We start from the raw sequence: 18,580 nt of genomic DNA, 5'->3' as shown, positions 1-18,580 counted from the left end.
TGTTCTCATGATGCTCTTGCTAAGTTTCTCTGCATTGCTTTTTACCTTTGTGAGAATAAATTGAGTCAAAACAGCTTGGACAGCAGGTATAAAAAAAATGCAACAAATGAACAGTGTATTTTTTCATGGTTCTTTTAGGTGCATCTGTAAGTAAGAAGGCTGATTTTTACAGATCACTAGCAAATATTTCCTAGTATTCTTGAAATAACTCATGCACCACTATTTCATTTCAGTAACTATGTTCTAGCTTATTATAGACTAAATTCTATGAACTTATACTGTCACCCACTCTTAGTGGGAATCTTTCTCTCATATGCTGGTTCATAATCTAATAAACCCACAATAGGTTGTCTTGTAATTTATGTGGAATAAGATGATCACATATTGTGTAAAGCTCTCTAAAATTACAGAACTGTATCCATCTGGCTTCTTATGGGAGGAGGAAAAAGTCATTCCCTCAGAGTAGGCTGTGACTGGGACAAAGGACTTCTTTTGTATTAGGAAAATAATTTCCTTTTCAGCTGAAGCACATTGTGTTTCTTTCAAAGAAAGGCGTATTTTTGAATATTTAGGTCTTTCACTTTTAAATTCCCATATGTTCACATCCTCACCTGCCCCATCTGTCATGAAGTATAAGTTGGAAGGAACGTAACTGTTTACAACGATCCCTTCAAGAGCTAAAAAGCTAAGCTCTGTACTTGATATGTGGCTTCTATCATGCTTGTTTCATAACCTTTGTCATATTCTGATCTCTGGGCTCCACCAAAGCTTATGTGATAGTGTGGGCTCACCGCACCAAAGCAGATGGGTCTGAATGGGTAGCAGCCTCCCTCAGTAAAGGTATAAAGCAGCTGGAGTTGCAGCAGGCATGGTAAGTGGGAAATGTAAAAAGTCAACAAATGTTCATAGAATCATAGAATAGTTAGGGTTGGAAAGGACCTTAAGATCATCTAGTTCCAACCCCCTGCCATGGGCAGGGACACCTCACACTAAACCATGCCCCCCAGGGCCTCATCCAACCTGGCCTTGAACACCGCCAAGGATGGAGCATTCACAACCTCCCTGGGCAACCCATTCCAGTGCCTCATCACCATCACAGGAAAGAATTTCTTCCTTAGATCCAATCTAAACTTCCCCTGTTTAAGTTTTAACCCATTACCCCTTGTCCTGTCACTACAGTCCCTGATGAAGAGTCCATCTCCAGCATCCTTGTAGGCCCCCTTCAGATACTGGAAGGCTGCTATGAGGTCTCCATGCAGCCTTCTCTTCTCCAGGCTGAAGAGCCCCTGCTTTCTCAGCCTCTCTTCATACGGGAGGTGATCCAGACCCCTGATCATCCTCGTAGCCCTCCTCTGGACTTGTTCCAACAGTTCCATGTCCTTTTGATGTTGAGGACACCAGAACTGCACACAATACTCCAAGTGAGGTCTCACGAGAGCAGAGTAGAGGGGCAGGATCACCTCCTTTGACCTGCTGGTCACGCTGCTTTTGATGCAGCCCAGGATATGGTTGGCTTTCTGGGCTGCAAGTGCACACTGAAGCCGGCTCATGTTCATTTTCTCATTGACCAACACCCCCAAGGCCTTCTGAGGAGGGCTGCTCTGAATCTCTTCTCTGCCCAACCTGTAGGTGTGCCTGGGATTGCTCTGATCCAGGTGTAGGACCTTGCACTTGGCATGGTTAAACTTCATCAGGTTGGCATCAGCCCTCCTCACAAGCGTGTCGAGGTCCCTCTGGATGGCATCCCTTCCCTCCAGCTCATCAACCGAACCACGCAGCTTGGTGTCATTGGCAAACTTGCTGAGGGCGCACTCAATCCCACTGTCCATGTCACCGACAAAGATGTTGAACAAGACCGGTCCCAACACCGATCCTTGAGGGACACCACTCGTTACTGGTCTCCAGCTGGACATTGAGCCATTGACCACAACTCTTTGCATGTGGCCATCCAGCCAGTTCTTTATCCACCGAGGGGTCCACCCATCAAATTGATGTCTCTCCAATTTAGAGACAAGGATGTCATGTGGGACAGTGTCGAGCGCTTTGCACAAGTCCAGGTAGATGACGTCAACTGCTCTGCCCCTGTCCATCAGTTCCATAGCCCCATCATAGAAAGCCACCAAATTGGTCAGGCAGCATTTCCCCTTAAGTGAAGCCATGCTGGCTGTCACCAACCACCTCCTTGTTTTTCATGTGCCTTAGCATGCCTTCCAGGAGAATCTGCTCCAAGATTTTGCCAGGCACAGAGGTGAGACTGACTGGTCTGTAGTTCCCTGGGTCATCCATTTTCCCCTTCTTGAAAATGGGGGTTATATTTCCCTTTTTCCAGTCGTCGGGAACTTCACGTGACTGCTGCACTTTTTTTTTCTCCTGAGCTTGGAGCAGGTGATCCTTGAGTAACAACCAACAATCTTGGGCCCCCCTGCCCTCTAGGGCTGTATCCCATGGAACCTTATTAAGCAGGTTCCTGAAGAGGCCAAAGTCTGCTCTCTTGAAGTCCAGGGCCGTGAGCTTGCTGCATGCTCTTCTCACTGTCCTGAGGATCTCAAACTCGGCCATCTCGTGGTCGCTGCATCCAAGGCTGCCCTGGAGCATCACATTTCCAGCAAACCCTTCCCTGTTGGTGAGCACGAGGTCAAGCATGGCACCTCTCCTTGTCGGCTCCTCTATTACTTGCAGAAGGAAGTTGTCTTCCACACAATCGAGGAACCTCCTGGGTTGCTTGTGCTGGGCCATACCTTCACTCCAGCAGATGTCAGGGTGGTTGAAGTCCCCCATGAGAACAAGGGCCTGCAAGCGTGAGGCTGTTCCTATCTGTCTGCAAAGTGCTTCATCCGCAGATTCCTCTTGATCAGGTGGTCTGTAACAGATCCCCACAGTAATGTCCCCTGTAGCTGTTCTCCCTTTAACCCTGACCCACAAACTCTCTGTCGACTGCTCACCCGTCCCCAGACACAGTTCCATACTCTCCAGCCTATCCCTAACATAAATAGCAACTCCCCCTCCCCGCCTGCCAGGCCTGTCTTTTCTATAGAGCCTGTAACCTTCCATTCCAACACTCCAGTCGCAGGAGCCATCCCACCATGTTTCTGTGATGCCTACTATATCATACTCCCGTAGATGTGCACACATCTCTAATTCCTCTTGTTTGTTCCCCATGCTATGGGCGTTTGTATAGAGGCATCTGAGCCGAGCTCCAAATGAAGCCGGCTCATTGGCTGGAGCGGCTGGAATATCTCTGCATCGCTCCGAGCATTTATTATAGGTGCTGGCAACTGACTGGGTGTGTTGGGATGAAACAATGCCCCCCTCCCCCAACACATCTAGTTTAAAGATGTTTAAATGTTGCAACAGCTTTGTGGCTTATTCATTTATTTTATTTATTCATGCCTAGTCATAGATGACATCTTTCACTGTAACGAAGCATTTAAATAAAATGCAGAGCTCTTTACAAGGAAACTTCTACTCACATCAGACCACAGTGTGCCAATATCTGCCTTCAGACATGAGTTCAGTTGAGCACGTTCTAAGGGAGATGGTGTAATTGTGTTTTTCTTTACTAACCATAGAAACAAGCTTATGTATGTCACTTGATATGAACCAGGGTGACACCACTGCAGGTTACTTTGTTATTGACTTACAGTAAAGCTGCTGGTTCAAGGTAAGTAGGATCAGGATCTCTAAGGAGCCCATATAATAAGCTTTTGCCAAATACAATGTAAGTCTCAGCAAATTCTAAACAGTCTTTGCTAGTTTGAGTCTCCTGTTTCTTGCTAATACCTACAGCACTAAGGCATTTCTAAGAGGCAGATTATGTGGGTGTGACATGTGGATAACACAGGTCAGATTTTCAAATTGAAATGAGATTGTGTGGCCTCTATGTCACAGGTTGGTGACTGCAGGTACTAAAACCACTGTGAGGTATTCTGAAATTCTTGGTTTTTGCAGTTGGGTAGATTTTTATTTTCGTGATTTGTCTGCTTTCTATTGATTCCTGAGGTTTGAATGGAATATCAGTAGTCATAATTTTCAGGTTTATAGAGTTGCTTCTATTGCAGTCTGGCAGGGGTAAGTTTATAAATTAAATTCTGAAGGGAAAAACCTACTTTCATGGACAATTCACCTACCTCACAAAAACAAGGTAACTTTAGAGTGTAAGGCCTCTTTAACTGTTGCAGGCATCTCCAGTTAGATCTTGGTGAGGTTTGTATTGTATTTGTTCTAAGCAGAACTAAAGAAAATGTACTGAGGAATCAGAAGCTATAGACTGTTTTTCTGTCTGATGTTGGAATATTGCTCTTGTAAATCGGCTTGAATTTAATGTGAATGCATTACTTAGCAGTAATATCTTAGCAGTTTAGTCTGTCTCCTCCTGCCCCCTTGTCTGTGCAGCCTGACTGTAAATAAACTGTTTTCTTTCCAATACTTAACCCAAAGGAAAAGGAATCTCTCCTACCAGCATCTTTTGCTTTGAGGAACAGGTGGGTGCCAGGAAAACCATGGTTTATGATCTTGGAACGTGTGCTATAAAATTTTAGTGGAAAAGATTATACTGTAATGTATGAAGCTGTCAGAGGGCACTGTGGTACAGAGGCACACTTCTATCTCTCACCTGCATTCCTCAATTGAGTCTTTGGTAGAGGAGCGTTCAGGTAGTCCTTTTGGGGGCTTTACAAGGAAAGGGAAGCTCTAACTGCATATGAGACCACAAACTTCTGGCCAAAAGCTGGCCATCAGGCATTCCTTGGTTGTAATCTTGGTTTCCATCGCTCTTGGTGTTGTGGCCCCTGTTAATCTCTTGGCAGAGGAGGAACCGTGAGCATTTCCCAACTATATGTACACTCATTTGAGCAAAATTGTTCTATGTATTCCATTTTATAGCTCCCCTCTCAAGCCTCCTTTTTCTGTTTCTGTCATTCAGTAGTGACAGCTAATTTGAAGTTTCACTTGTGAAGTGGCTCTCATGATCTCCCTGCTGGGCACTTTGATCCACAGACAATAGACAAGAAACTGTTATAAAAATATTATCGAAGTCAGTTACTCTAAAAGATAAATGGGAGCATACATTCCTAATCTAATTTTTTTTCTGTTTGTCACCTTTATATTTGCCATAAAGTTAGCAGGTAGGCCAGCCTCCTGCAAATCAAGTTGCTACATGCTTTGTCCTGGTCTGTCATGCAGAAAGTTTGATATGGATCATTGAGCATGACGTATAACAGCCCAGCGCATCATAGCAATCTGCAGCTGAGATAATTTTTCACAATTGGCGTGATTGCATCTAACAACTTTATCATATCGTGCTTTAGCAACCTGCAGCACAATATTATGAGTCCTGTAATGAACTTTAGGTAATTGTGACTAGAAATGTATTGCTGCATTGCTTCCACACTGTACTCCATAGTACTCCATAGTTTTATTATTTTACCCTCACAAGCAGAAGTAAAAAGTTAGAGGAAAGATTTATGGGTGAAATGGTCGAGCTCTTCATATAGCCATTACAAGGATTCAGTAACAGATTGAGCTGTCTCTTACATTGTCTGCTGCAATTTGTCTTGTGATAATAGACTTACATCAATTACGATGTAAACTTGCAAGCTGTATTTCTTTCTATATTTCTTTACTTGCTTGAGAGTTGAGATTCCCATTTCTCTTGAGCCCAGTGAAGGGGAGGAAATGCATGTAACAGAAAAGAGAAATGGTAAAACCCACTGCCAAGAATCAAATCTGCTGCAGTGCTGGTTTCATTGTTATTCATTAGTTGTGCTGGTGATCTTGTTCAAGGCCTGCTAGCCAGCTGAGCTGGACATCAAAGTAAATTAACTTCATTCAGCTTGTTTAATTTGGCCCTGAGACTTGTAGTTGGATATGCAGCTAGTGAAAGCATGCCACATTCTACAAACAAAGAGTACCTTTATTTACTCCTTGTGTACATAAAGTTGTTCAATTTAAAATGAAGATCTAGTTTTGATTCTTAAAATCAAACCTCAAATTATTACAGGTTTTACCAAGTGCCTCCTGCTGTTTTTAATAATTCAAGTGAAAACAAGAATGAGAACTGAATAGGCTTTAGAATTTCATGACTGAAACAAAATACAAGTGTTACAAAGGCTTTGTAAGAGGCTACCGTAATTAGGAAAGAGTAACTGCAATTGAGCATCTCTGAGATGAGTGTTATCAGAAGACAGATAGAAGTAGGTAAGAAATGACCAAGGCAGACTTGTCACGGAAGTTATCTTACAATGACAGGATGTTTGTCATCTGAGCTTAATTATTTGAAGAAAGCTGAACACAGTATTCCAGTGTTCAACAGATTATTAAGTGTCAATATATTTCAGTTTTACAATGTGATGTTGGCTGTAATGCAGGTGGAATTTTAAATTAATTCTCTTACAATGCCTTATGTGGATGACTAAAGATAGCATGCTTGGGAAACTCTACATCTTGAGAGGCAGTGTAGTCTGCTGAATGCAGTGCTTGCCTGATATTTGAGATAAGGACTTTGCTTTTTGCTTGCCACTGACCTTGGATATTAGTTCAGTAACTTTTAGCAAGTTATACTGCTATGCCTCAATTTCTTTGTATATGGAATGTTGATAATGATAGCTCATTCCTTTGTAAAGTGCTTTGAGACCTAAATAATTAAACATAAGGTAATAGCATTAGAATGCATATATAGAGGCAAAATGCACAGTGAATGGGTAGCTAAAATGAAATGCTTACAAGATATTCATCAGTTTATTGGCTAGCTGTCAATCTCTTCCTTACTTCTGGTCACATGCTATTAAGATGTTGAACTATATAAACAAAAATGCCAGCACCTCCTAATCCAAGTAGATCAGAGTTTAAATTACAGAACTACCTAAAGGTTTGGCTGTATTTTTTTTTTGTTTGGGTGTTTTTGTTTGTGGGTTTTTCCTTTTTTTTTTTTCCCCCTTTTTTTTTTTTTTTTTTAACCATTAAGTCAAATGGCAGGCATTTGGACGGATATTCTTGCAACTCAGAATACTCATTCACTGTGAAAAAGAATTTTCTTCAATTTTCCTCTAGGAAATATTTTTTCCTGCAAAGTCATTTGATAGAACTTCTGATTATTCTTCTGACTGCCATTTTGATCTCATCTAGAGATGCATATTTTCTTCTTTGAGATGGAGACCTAGGTAAACCTTATAGGGCATTATATATCCATGAAACAGTACTACAAGTTTTCATTCTTTGTAGGTTCCTTAAAATGTCAAGCTTAAAACTCCCATGGGTCTGTTACCCATAGAGATGTCTTTAGTTTTCATGGATCTTTGTTTTCCAGTGGAACTACCTAATGTTTGAGTATTTGTGAGGATAGATTAGTTGTTAATGTACTTAAGCAGTGTTGCTGATAGAAAGGCTTTCATTATTGCCAGTGGTTCTGTCATTTTGTTTTCATATTTTGGCTATGAAATTTTATATTCATATTTTGGCCATGCAGTTTTACCAAAGACAAAATTTTTAACATGAAGATTCTCATTAGCCCGTAGGAAGGTGGAAGAAGATGATACAGAGGTAATTTATTCAGATTACTCTAGAGTAGTGCATGTAATCTCTTTACGATTATCAGGAATTTTTTCTGTTTTACTACAGTCATTCTGCTCCAAATGGCAGTCTCACTAGTGAAGAGCTAGCAAGCCAGTCATTGCGAGGGAAGCAGAGACGACTGATTAGGCTGCTCAGGATAGGCAGGTACCTATTCTCTGGTAGAAAGAAACCTTGTGATTATCCTCTGCTCCTCGTGGGCCCTGCTCTTCTCTCTCTGCTCCTTTTCAGCTCCCAGGAAAAATGACCCATCAGCCCTGTAACTTTTTCTTTGGCTACCATACTTTTCTGTTTTTGTGATTAAGAAGCACTGGCTGACAGAAAATACGAAGGTGCAGATGCTTTTGGTCCTTTGTATTGTAGGAAGGAAGCACCAATGTCATGTGAGCTTCTGACAGCTTGAGAGCATCCTGTTGGTTTGGTACATGCTCTTGAAAGTTGTACAACTGCTTGTGCCCGCATTAGGGGCTGCGGTAATGAGTGTCTTTTTCAGCACTTGTCAAAGTAATGTGTTGTTGTACTAGAGTATCCAAAACCCTTCCAAGTAGTGAAATTTAAAAATGTGAATGTGTTTTAAACAACAAGCACAGCTAACAACGTGTGTTGACATGTTTCATCTCATCAGAAGTGTAGAGTAGACCATGACGCTTCCTTTCTGTTTGTCATGTGTGAACCGCACAGGAGAGATGAGCAGCATGAGGCAGTTCCGTGTGATGGTGCTTTACTGGCTTCTTATGTGGCAGGCTGGTTGTAGCCAGCAACTAATGCTTGGTGTTGTTAAGGAAGTAGACAGTGCAGACATCTCAGCCAGTTCTAAAGCAAATTGCTTTAGTTCAATGAAATAGCAGGCAGTCTAGACTTCAAACAACCTTAATATAAATAGGGCATATTGCAAATGCAGAAGCCCTTGATTTAGATGAAGTGACCTGAGAATCCAGTATTTGTCCTTTCTGTATGTCATTCCAACACTGAAGGTTTTACAGTTCCTTTAAAACTGTTTCAAAGCCTGTTTCAGGTGATTTTTATTTAGTGCTAAGTGTGCTCTACTACTTAAGATGCATTTGAAAAATCCTCATTGTTTAACTTATTTTAAATGTTTTTTGATTTAAAGTCCCACTTCAGTTGTCTAGCCAACTCTGCCCTTGATAAAACTGCTAGATGCATATTTGTATGGCATGGCAAGTTGTATGTTTAACTCATGTAGAGTGGTCCTGTAGGCAAGAAAGCTAACCCAGAAGTAGATCTAGAAATCTGCTCAGTCTAAAATCAGGATAACATTTTCAGATTTCCCCTCATTAACTAAAAATCAGTGTCTTATTTCATATGAAGATACCTTTGTTACTAGGGTGTTAGTCCTCTTAGTATGTGTATTTTCACCTTGCTTGATACTGTCTGTAGCATACTGGCATCAGGTGAGTTTGTACCAAATTCAGCCTTTGTATTTCTTGGTATAATCATGTATATCATCAGCCTCTGTCAGCTTAGAGTTGTCAGGGTTAAATTGGTGTTCTGCTATCACTGCTGCATTCATTCCTGTGCTGCTTGTGTGATCTGCTTCTTGGTGACCTTGGGAGCTGCTATCGGCACTGCCTATTTCTGCCTCAGATTGGGGCTGCAAAGCCTCACAAAATCTACAAATCTGGTTTTGGCCCTTGCAGAAGCAAGAGGGAAGAGATAAATGCTGAGTCTTGTTCATTCAGTCCATAATTGGTTTCTCAACTTTAATGAAATTTTAGCCATGGTAAAGTCTTCTGACATAACCTTTTAGCAGGTTCTGGTCTCACTGGGTAGTTGGAGACCTTCAGCACTTCAGTGATTGATTGCCTTGAAAACCTGAGAAACAAATATACAGTGGTTAATTCTTCTTCCCCACACATCCTCCAAGCCTCAATGTAGCATATAAATTTCACATTAGATTCTTAAATGTTTTAAAAGAAAAAGCAAGCAAGCAAACAAAAAAACCAAAACCAACAAAGTATTGTAAGTATTAAAACAAATAAACAAAAAAACCCAACAAACCAACCAACCAACCAAATAAAAAAGGCAAAACACAAATCCGTTTCTACGAAAATGCCAACCTCTACCTGTAGGTCTATCAAAACAGTTGTCTGCTGTCATTGAATAATGCCTTCTGGGTTTGTTCTCATGGTAATACACCTTTCTCTAATCTGTCTCCTGTATTCTGCACTTTGATGGCAACTGATAGGTATCCTGACACTTGAAAGAGATTGTGATTTGAATAATAAATTACAGACATATGTAGTCATAAATTAATACAAATCAAATGTTGGACCTAAATATAAAACGTCACAGAGCTGGAGCTGATTGGAAACTCCTGGGAAAGATCAGTTGAATGTTCTTCTATGCAGTTCTCCTATGCAGAGACTTGCAAAAGACAAACATAGTGCACAAAACACTGCAAAAGGTCCAAGCTATGTATAATCTATGTATCCAAGCTATGTAAAGTTAGATTAATGGCATTATCTGTCCTAATGATTGATAACAGTTGATTCAGAGATTATTTCCAGTTTTTATTTCAGCAAGCAAGATCCTAGGAAGGATTCAAAAAACCCAACCCAAAATCATAGCTTCCTTCAGCCTTTCCATTCTTTCTTCTTTGGCCATTCTCCTGTGTTCAATTCCCTCTTGACACACACTTAGTTTTTGCCGGCATCGTCTATAGTAACACCTTTCAGCATTGATGAGATATGAACCTCTACAGATCAAAAAGCTCTTTTAAGTAGCCACTGAAAGGCTAGGAGGAATAAAAGCTTTTTCACTTTAATATGGGAATGGTAAAACACTGATTTAAAAACCAAGCCTGTCTCTTGCCTAGATATGACAGGATATAATAATCAGCCCATCTTGCTGAAATGCTTTTGAGTGCCTGGGCTTCACAGCCATTATTACAGAGCGACAAGTAGACAGACGACAGGAGTGAAACAGCAAACAAATATGTCAAAAGCAAATGAACCTAAGAATAACCACTTGAGAGCATATTCATTCTTACTGTGTTTGGTACAAAAGGCTCTTTACTTTTTCCTTCCTAGAAAAGGTAATGGAAGAAAACTTGCTTTTTAGCTACTAGCATTTGTGTGATGTTGGTTCAGGAAATGTGATAGTAAACCAGAGAAAAGATGAACATAGCACAGAGATGCTTGCAGGTACATTTTATTTCCCTCCCTTCCTATCAAAAGGCAGGTGAGCAGACCTTGAGTCTCTAGAAACATCTGGATTCTATTTCATGACTCCTGCAGGTCTCTGTGACTGTGGGCAAATTTATTTGGGTATTCAACCTGTCTGCTTCAGTGCAGTGCAGAGGTATCTGAGCTAGATCACAGTCAATTAGGTCAGGTAATACAGGTGAGTTTAAATAGCCCATGGTACTGTGTTTAGACTTTTCCCAGCACTCAGTTAATGCAGTTTTTATGTAGATCTGTAGGTAACCCTGTCCTGGGTTCAGCAGCAGCATTCAGTTTTGCTCCTTCTTAGTAGCTGGTGCAGTGCTGTGGTTTTGACTTTCGGCCTGGGAATAATACTGATAAAGCTGATGTTTTCAGTTGCTGGTCAGAATGTTTACCCTGACCAAGGACTTTGTGAGTCTCATGCTCTGCCAGGGGGAAGGAGAAGCCGGGAGGAAGCAGAGACAGGACACCTGACCCAAACTAGCCAAAGAGGTATTCCATACCACAGCATGTCATGCCCAGGATGTAGAACAGAGAGTCGCCTGGAAGGGCTGGAACACTGCAGGGTGGGGGTGAGGTACCGGTTGGTGAGCGGTTGTATTCTCTTCCTTGTTAATTCCTTTATCATTATTATTATTGGTGGTAGCAGTAGTGATTTGTGTTATACCTTAGTTATTAAACTGTTCTTATCTCAACCTGTGGGAGCTGCATTCTTTTGATTCTCCTCCCCGTCCCTCCAGGAGTGGAGGGAAGAAAGGTGGTTGGGGTGGGGGGAAGTAGACCGCGTGGTTCTAATTTACGGCCTGGGCTTAAACCACGACAAACCCCTATATTGAAATTATCTAGGTAACCTAGGGTTTTAAGTGATTTGGCAGAATATCCAGCAGAGATTGTTGCTATGCATCTCATTCTTATCTCAACAGATAGCTCTCACCTTTCTTTAACCTTCTTGTGCTTGGAGTCAGAGGTCAGGCACTTCTGTCTTCGGTTGTGTTATCTTACCCATCCTTGGAAGTGATTACACTGTCATGTGTTTCCAAAGAGGTACAAATAATGACAACTCTTCACAAAGCTCAATTGACTGTTGCTTTCTACTTCAGCAGCATTACTCTAGCATGTTGTTGCTGATTGCTTTTACTCCCATGGAATGTTCTTGAGGCACTGTCATTGCAACGTTTCTTACAGAAGTGAGGAAGTGGAGGCTTCTTGAGCAGCACTTCAGGGGTTATGACTGAGAGTCAAATTTAGGTTGCTAATTATTTTTGCTGACTTAAACACTTTAACATGTGGATATGAACAGTTTTTGACTGTAGAAGGAAAAAGCTATACTTCTAGAAGTGTGCATGTGCAGCTACCCAGTCAGGCTGTATCTCTAAGTCTGATTTAAGACACAATAGCTTTCAAGAAATGATCTTGCTGTTAAAGGAAGGCCTGTTGTCCCTTTTCTGGTTCCTTTCCAGCCCTTGCCTGCAATTCTCTCAAGCTGGGTATTGATGTTTGTTTATTTTAGAGTTTGTGTTTTAAAGTTGAAGAATAGGTCTATTAATGTGTATCTTGTTATACCTCCTTTCTACACAGAATTCCTTTCACCCTGTGCCTTATGTCTCCTTGGGTGTCCTCTCAGTGCTTTCAAGGAAACAGCTATTTGTTTTTAGCCATCATCCACCTAGAAATTTGTTTTCTCAGGTGTGATGACTGCAACAGACTTCAATATAAATACTACTTTACAGTCATTTAACAGTGTTCTTCAATGCTGATGTTTATTTCATCTAAAAGGGGCAAAAGAGTTAATTACATTGTCTAGAAATTGAGACAGAATCTTGCCAGCAGCCACAAGCCATTGCTGCTCACTTTGATATAACTGAACTCACAGTAGTGGCAGCTGGATTTAATTATAAGTTTGCAACCCTGTGGTTTTGGCAGCAGCTGCTGAAGAATGGATAATGCAAGTAGCCTTCAAAGCCATTCACATTAGAGATAAAACCTTGTCATTCATGGAGACAGCTGACTGAACAAGTATTGAATTGAACAAAGATTTCCCCAGGGTGTTTGTGGTATGAGGTTTGTTTTTTGTCTATCTGATTTTTGCTCAGACATGCCAGGCATGCAGCATTTTATTCTGTGTTTCTACCCAAAAATGAGACTAATCACAAATGTCATAGAATAAAATCATAGAATGGTTAGGGTTGGAAAGGACCTTAAGATCATCTAGTTCCAACCCGCCTGCCATTGGTAGGGATGCCTCACACTAGACCATGTCTCTCCCAGGGCTCTGTCTAACCTGGCCTTGAACACTGCCAGGGATGGAGCATTTACCAATTCCTTGGGCAATCTGTTCCAGTACCTTACCATCCTCATAGTAAAGAGCTTCTTCCTTGTATCTAACCTGAACTTGCCTTGTTTTAGTTTGAATCTATTACCCCTTGTTCTGTTGCTACAGTCCTTAATGAAGAGTCCCTCCTCAGAATCCTTGTAGGTTCCTTTCAGATACTGTAAGGCTGCTGTGAGGTCTCCATGCAGCCTTCTCCAGGCTGAGCAGCCTCAACTTGCTCAGCCTGTCTTCATATGTCCTTAGAATACCTAATATTCTAAGGTTTTGAACTTGCTGAACAGCAGCGTGTGTGCATGTGTTTTGTATTATGAGTGACTTCTCTAATGCTGAGCAGTCTAGGCTAAGCATCAGTTGTGTGATCAACATGTAGCTAAACGAGTTCGAAAGGAAATAATACTTTTATTAGGTTTTGTTGTATTTCTGTAGTAGTCTTATGAAGTAAGCATTATCCTTGCCTGAAACATGAGGAGGGAGAGGGATGGGAGAAGGCTAAACATGTGCAAAAGGCACTATAAAGTTTGACTTTATTTGTTACTTTATATATGGCATGTAGTTATTAAAATTGAATCTTAGAGGTTTTTTTGATTGATGTTTTCCAGTTTTTATAAAATGGAAATTTTAAAATTCTAAAATGAACTTGAGTCTTGAAAAAATGAAAACTAGAAGCTACAACCTCCACAGACAACTTCAAATATTTTTCCAAGTAGAATTTGAACAAGAGCCTGGGTCTAAATGATGTGAAAATTCTAAGTTTGATACAGATTATATGCCTGGTTTCAAGCTTGGCTGTATTGGTGCCATTCAGTATGACATGCTGTTTACCCTCAAAAACTGTTGGCTGCTATGACTTCTTTCTCAAGGCAAATCTGCCTTTTCTGTGTAACTAGACACATTGTCAGGGTCTGAGTGGAAAAAAAAACAGTGTTGGAAATATTTAATTTGTGAATCCCAGGGTGAAATTAAGACACAAATGAGGTCAAGTACACCAATTGGCCAGTTCATTTAATTATAAAAAGACAATTACAAAAAATAAAATTATTAAAAAAAATAGGACAGATTAGAAAAAATATAGAAATTAAGTAATCATTCGGAGTGCAGAGAGATAGTTGTCCAAAGGGTCTGTAGTCATCATCTTTGGAAGATGCCACCCAGGATCTGTAGTCATTAGCGGTGGAAGTGTTCACCATGGTGATTACCTTTTTCCCCTTTTATTATGTGCTGGGGAGAGCACCTCTGTTCTTAATGTCATGTACTGCACATTCCTTGTGGATCATGTGCATCCATTTTTGTTGGTCTTGCAGCCAGCTCTTCAACTGCACATGTCTGTCAGCAGTCCTTGAGATAATGGACAGCAATTCCTCACACCAATCCTTGAGATAATGGATGGAGGAGTCTTGGCTTCTCCCACCCATCTCTCAGGCAATGGATGGTAGAGTCCCATCTCAGCTTCTCATACCAATCTTTTAAGACAATGGACAGTGGATTCCGATTTCAGGTCAGTCTCTCACACACATGCACACCAGTGTGTTTTCAGGAGAAGACATTAAGCAAATCTGCAGCATTTTGTGTATGTTGCAGACCCTGTGGTATCATCTTTTTCCCTGAGCTGTGGCTGTCCCATCCCTGGAAGTGTTCAAGGCCAGGTTAGACACGGCTTTGAGCAACCTGGTCTAGTGGAAGGTGTCCCTGCACGTAGCAAGGGGCTGTCTGAGATTTCCTTTCTCATGTTGTTATATCACTGGTAAGTTGCTATCTTACTCCCAGCAGTTTTGGTAGTTTTTCAATGGTAATATGGGCATATAACCCATAATGTTCTTAATTAATCTCTGGAAGTTGTAGTATGAGCTTAATGTTAGTATTACTTGTAGGCAATGATCAGTTTACAAGTTAATTCTAGAAGAAAAATGGTCAGGACTTTATACAAATTAGATTTATATACACATTAATTAGGTGAAACAAGTTTAACTTCTCTTGCTTAATTTTGTCCTGCTCAGAAAGGCTTTCTAGCATCTCTAAAATGGTTGCAACTGTACAGTACAAACCCCAACAATTAGGCTTGTACTGTGGTGCAGGCTTTCAGCTTACTCAGTTCAGACATTCTCTGCTGTCTAACACCATTGGTCACAGTTGCTTTCCAAAATAACTTTCTGTGCTCTCTTAAATTTTGAGGTGAGGAATGCTTTGGAATATCTGAAGTCCTTTTCTGTTTTCTCTGCTACAAGACTTGCTGTTCTCTGAAAATAGACCTCAGTTAAGGTATGTTTTGTTGAGCACATGAAGAGGGGTGAATATTTGTCAAATTCCGAACTTGACTGTTTCAAAGCTCAGCCTCACATGGTGGTACTTAGGCCAGTTCTTAGGTGCCACCCTTTTTTCCTCAGTAATAATGAAACATTGAATTGCACTGCTTAAAGCACAGTTTGTATCTGCCTAGGTAGAAATCTGTCACTTTTGCTTTGTTACCTCTCCTGTGAAGGGCAAGGCCGCTAGAGAGGACATGGTCTCTGGAGGTGCTAGCCGTGTGATTCTTGGAAATTTTTTCATTCCTATTGAATGTCTTGATCATTCTTCCTTCTCTTCCTTCTCTTTATTATATATATATATATATGTATTTTTTTTTTTTTTTTGGTTCCCTGTCCTTGCTACTTTGCATGCCTGAAGTTGTGACTTAAACTTCAGATCCAGTTATTTCAAAACAGTTTTCTGCTTCTTCAGGTACTTCCTAATAACCTCTTTTTAAGTATAACCAAAGTTGAAAAGGCCAAATTTGTTCTGTGGCTGTCTGTAATAAAAGTGGCTACCCTTATTTCTAAGACGCTTGGAAGATTCTGTTAGTGTGCATCATTTGTTTGGTACTGAAGTGTCTTTGCTATCCTTCTGAAAAAAAACCTATTTCTAACAGTTTCCTTTTTTGTAAAATCTAATTGCTTTTGGTTCAGTGAGAATTCATGGGCAATTGCTTTTCTCTCAATTACCTACACTGCAAGTACAGCTTTTGTTATCAGGACTGCTGACCTGAATCTGTTTTCTTTCTCCATAAGCTCATACTGTTTTGGAGTTCAGAAAAGCTGATGGGAACTAGGGGAAGCAACACTGATCCATTAGAGGGTAGATGTCTTTCATAGTTTACTTCACATATGAATACTAGAAATCCTGTTAGTATATAACAAAAGGCTAAGAGGGATAGGGGGAATAGCTCATTCCGGTGGAGATTTTTAGGGCTGCTCTTGTCCATCCATCTCTTCTTCCTGCGCCTCTGCCTCAACCCAAAATGTACAATGTACACTTGCATGTGCAAGTGTGACTTTATTTTTCTTTTTTTTTCTCCACCCCACCATGCAACTCTTACTGTGGTCTCTACATCCCAGTGCTAGCATTTATGCTGCAAATAATGTAGCAACTGTAAATGCTTATTTGGGATGTGGGGGGAAAAGGCCACATTCAATATGATGTTGAGTCTTCTGAATATTTTTCTCATTTTGGATCTTTGTACCCTATGGAACATAGTCTTGAAAGTGTGTGCAATGCTTGCTTAATTCAGCAGCTTTGTCTGCTCATTGTGGTACTGCTATAAATAAAGAGAGTTTATATAAGTGATGTTTTCCAAACTGCAGTCTGCAGGGTATTTCTTCTGGGTCTTTGCACAGTCAAAGAGGTTGAGAGTTCAATTAAATCCTCTCTTCCCTGATTTCTCTGCTTTGTGGTTAAAATCTGTTTTCATTGACTTGGAGGTGGTACTATAGGAATGTATTTTGGAACTGAATTTGGAGTTCTTTTTAACGTTAGCACAATAAAGCAACAATCTCCATGTGTAGTAATCTTCCTTTTAGTTTTATATAGTGTGTGAAGCAACAGGAATGAGAATGTGCTAACGGAGTAGATAACAGATATATGTTCATCAGAGGGCAAATTGAATAACTGTGAAATAAGTGAATATATTAACAATGCTTGCTAATTTTTCGCTCCCAGGGCAAATTCATCTGACATGACTGTACAATCATACATTGATTGCAGTGGAATTTACTTCACACCTCTAGAGAATTCAGCCACAATTTGTTTCATGTTCCACCTCTGTTCCAGCCAAGCAAATTTGAGACAGAAGAAAATTGCACAACACATGGGGAAAAAATGGAAAAAGAAACTGTAGATGTAGCTCTAAGTGTTGCTTTTGTAGTCATCTTTGCATTTCAGATAGCTTTGTGTGACAATTCATTTATCATGGCAGTTGTTCATTATCCCGCCAGCCACTTGGCATTATCATTTATTCTGACAAGCACATAATAAAGCCAAGAGTTTTAGAGCTGATGAACTACTGTATATGTGAATAAATTCTTTAGATTTTTTTTTTGTGTTGAGCCGCTAATTTAATTTCATTGAAAACATTTTCTTTTGGTTTCATCTAATTCTGTAAGAAAATAGGATGGCAAATCAAACAATTCACCAACAACTGCAATGTTATCAATCCTATCATAGAATATGGACAGCATTTTGGAGGTGAAGGCTAAAGCTAACCAGTAATTTTAAAATGTATGAATCACTAAAACTGTTGAGAATTTTATCTGTGTGATTTATGAATCACTAAAACTGATGAGAATTTTATCTGTCCAGAACAGTTTAAACTGAGGTTTGGTCAGTACCTGATGACTTCTTTCATTTTCTCAGAATTCCTGTGCATTCTTAAATAAGCATTTGTAATGTCAATATGCTGTCTTCATTTAAAATGAAACAAAAAACTAATAAAAAAGAATTGTCTGACTTGATACATGCATGCTTTAGTAGAAGTCTAGCTGGGCAGTTAGTGAATTCTAGCACTTTGCAGAGTTCCGTTACTGCATCCCAATAATGATTCATTCTGCATGCTTTAGTCTTAAGGAAGGCTGTCTAAACAAAAAAGCTTGAACAACCCCAGAATATGCAGTCCTCATACTTAGTGAATGTACCTAAACATTTAAAAAGAAGAGATGCACAAGTTGTAGTGGGGGAAAACTTGTGGGAGAGGAACTGTGTGAGGATAAACATGCTCTGACATGGCCTCTGTTAACCATAAGTTCTTGAAATGGACCTACTCTGTCACTGCAGATTTTCCTTATTAATTGATGTATTGCTCTCGTGCCCTCTTTATGAATGCTCATTTACATAAGCTTTCAAAAATGCAAATTCAATGGCGGTAACTTTTTCTTTTACTGGAAGGTGTGTATAGGAACAGCACATTCAGATTTGTAACCAGATGAAAATACGTTAGCCGGGCAACATTGTGCTCTGGAATTCAGAAGTTAAATATGCTTGAAGTATGGTTCCTTGTAGTGAAGGTTATAGGCCAGTTGCTTCACACAAACATTTCTGGCTGACCTGCAATGCAGTTCAGTCTGTCTGTACAGTTCATGGGATATAATGCCTTGGGCCTTTTTTCCCCTTTATCTTGATATAGATACTTAGTAACTATCACCTGATTTATTGGCTTGTTCCCTTCCAATATAAAATTTCCTGACTGTAGTTT

General features: G+C 40.2%; 1 protein-coding gene across 1 annotated transcript in view; it reads left to right on the top strand.

Annotated features, from left to right (window-relative positions):
• The window catches only part of LOC308224258 (uncharacterized protein), a gene marked incomplete at both ends in the record, with an annotated part of 205,342 nt that overhangs the window by 16,910 nt on the left and 169,852 nt on the right, over nt 1–18,580 (top strand). The window lies entirely within an intron of this gene.

The sequence above is a fragment of the Psittacula echo genome, assembly GCF_963264785.1.
Source record: "Psittacula echo genome assembly, chromosome: 7".
Taxonomy (NCBI): Eukaryota; Metazoa; Chordata; class Aves; order Psittaciformes; family Psittacidae; genus Psittacula; species Psittacula echo.
Note: the sequence above shows the minus strand (reverse complement) of the source record. Positions and strands in the feature narration are given on the sequence as shown.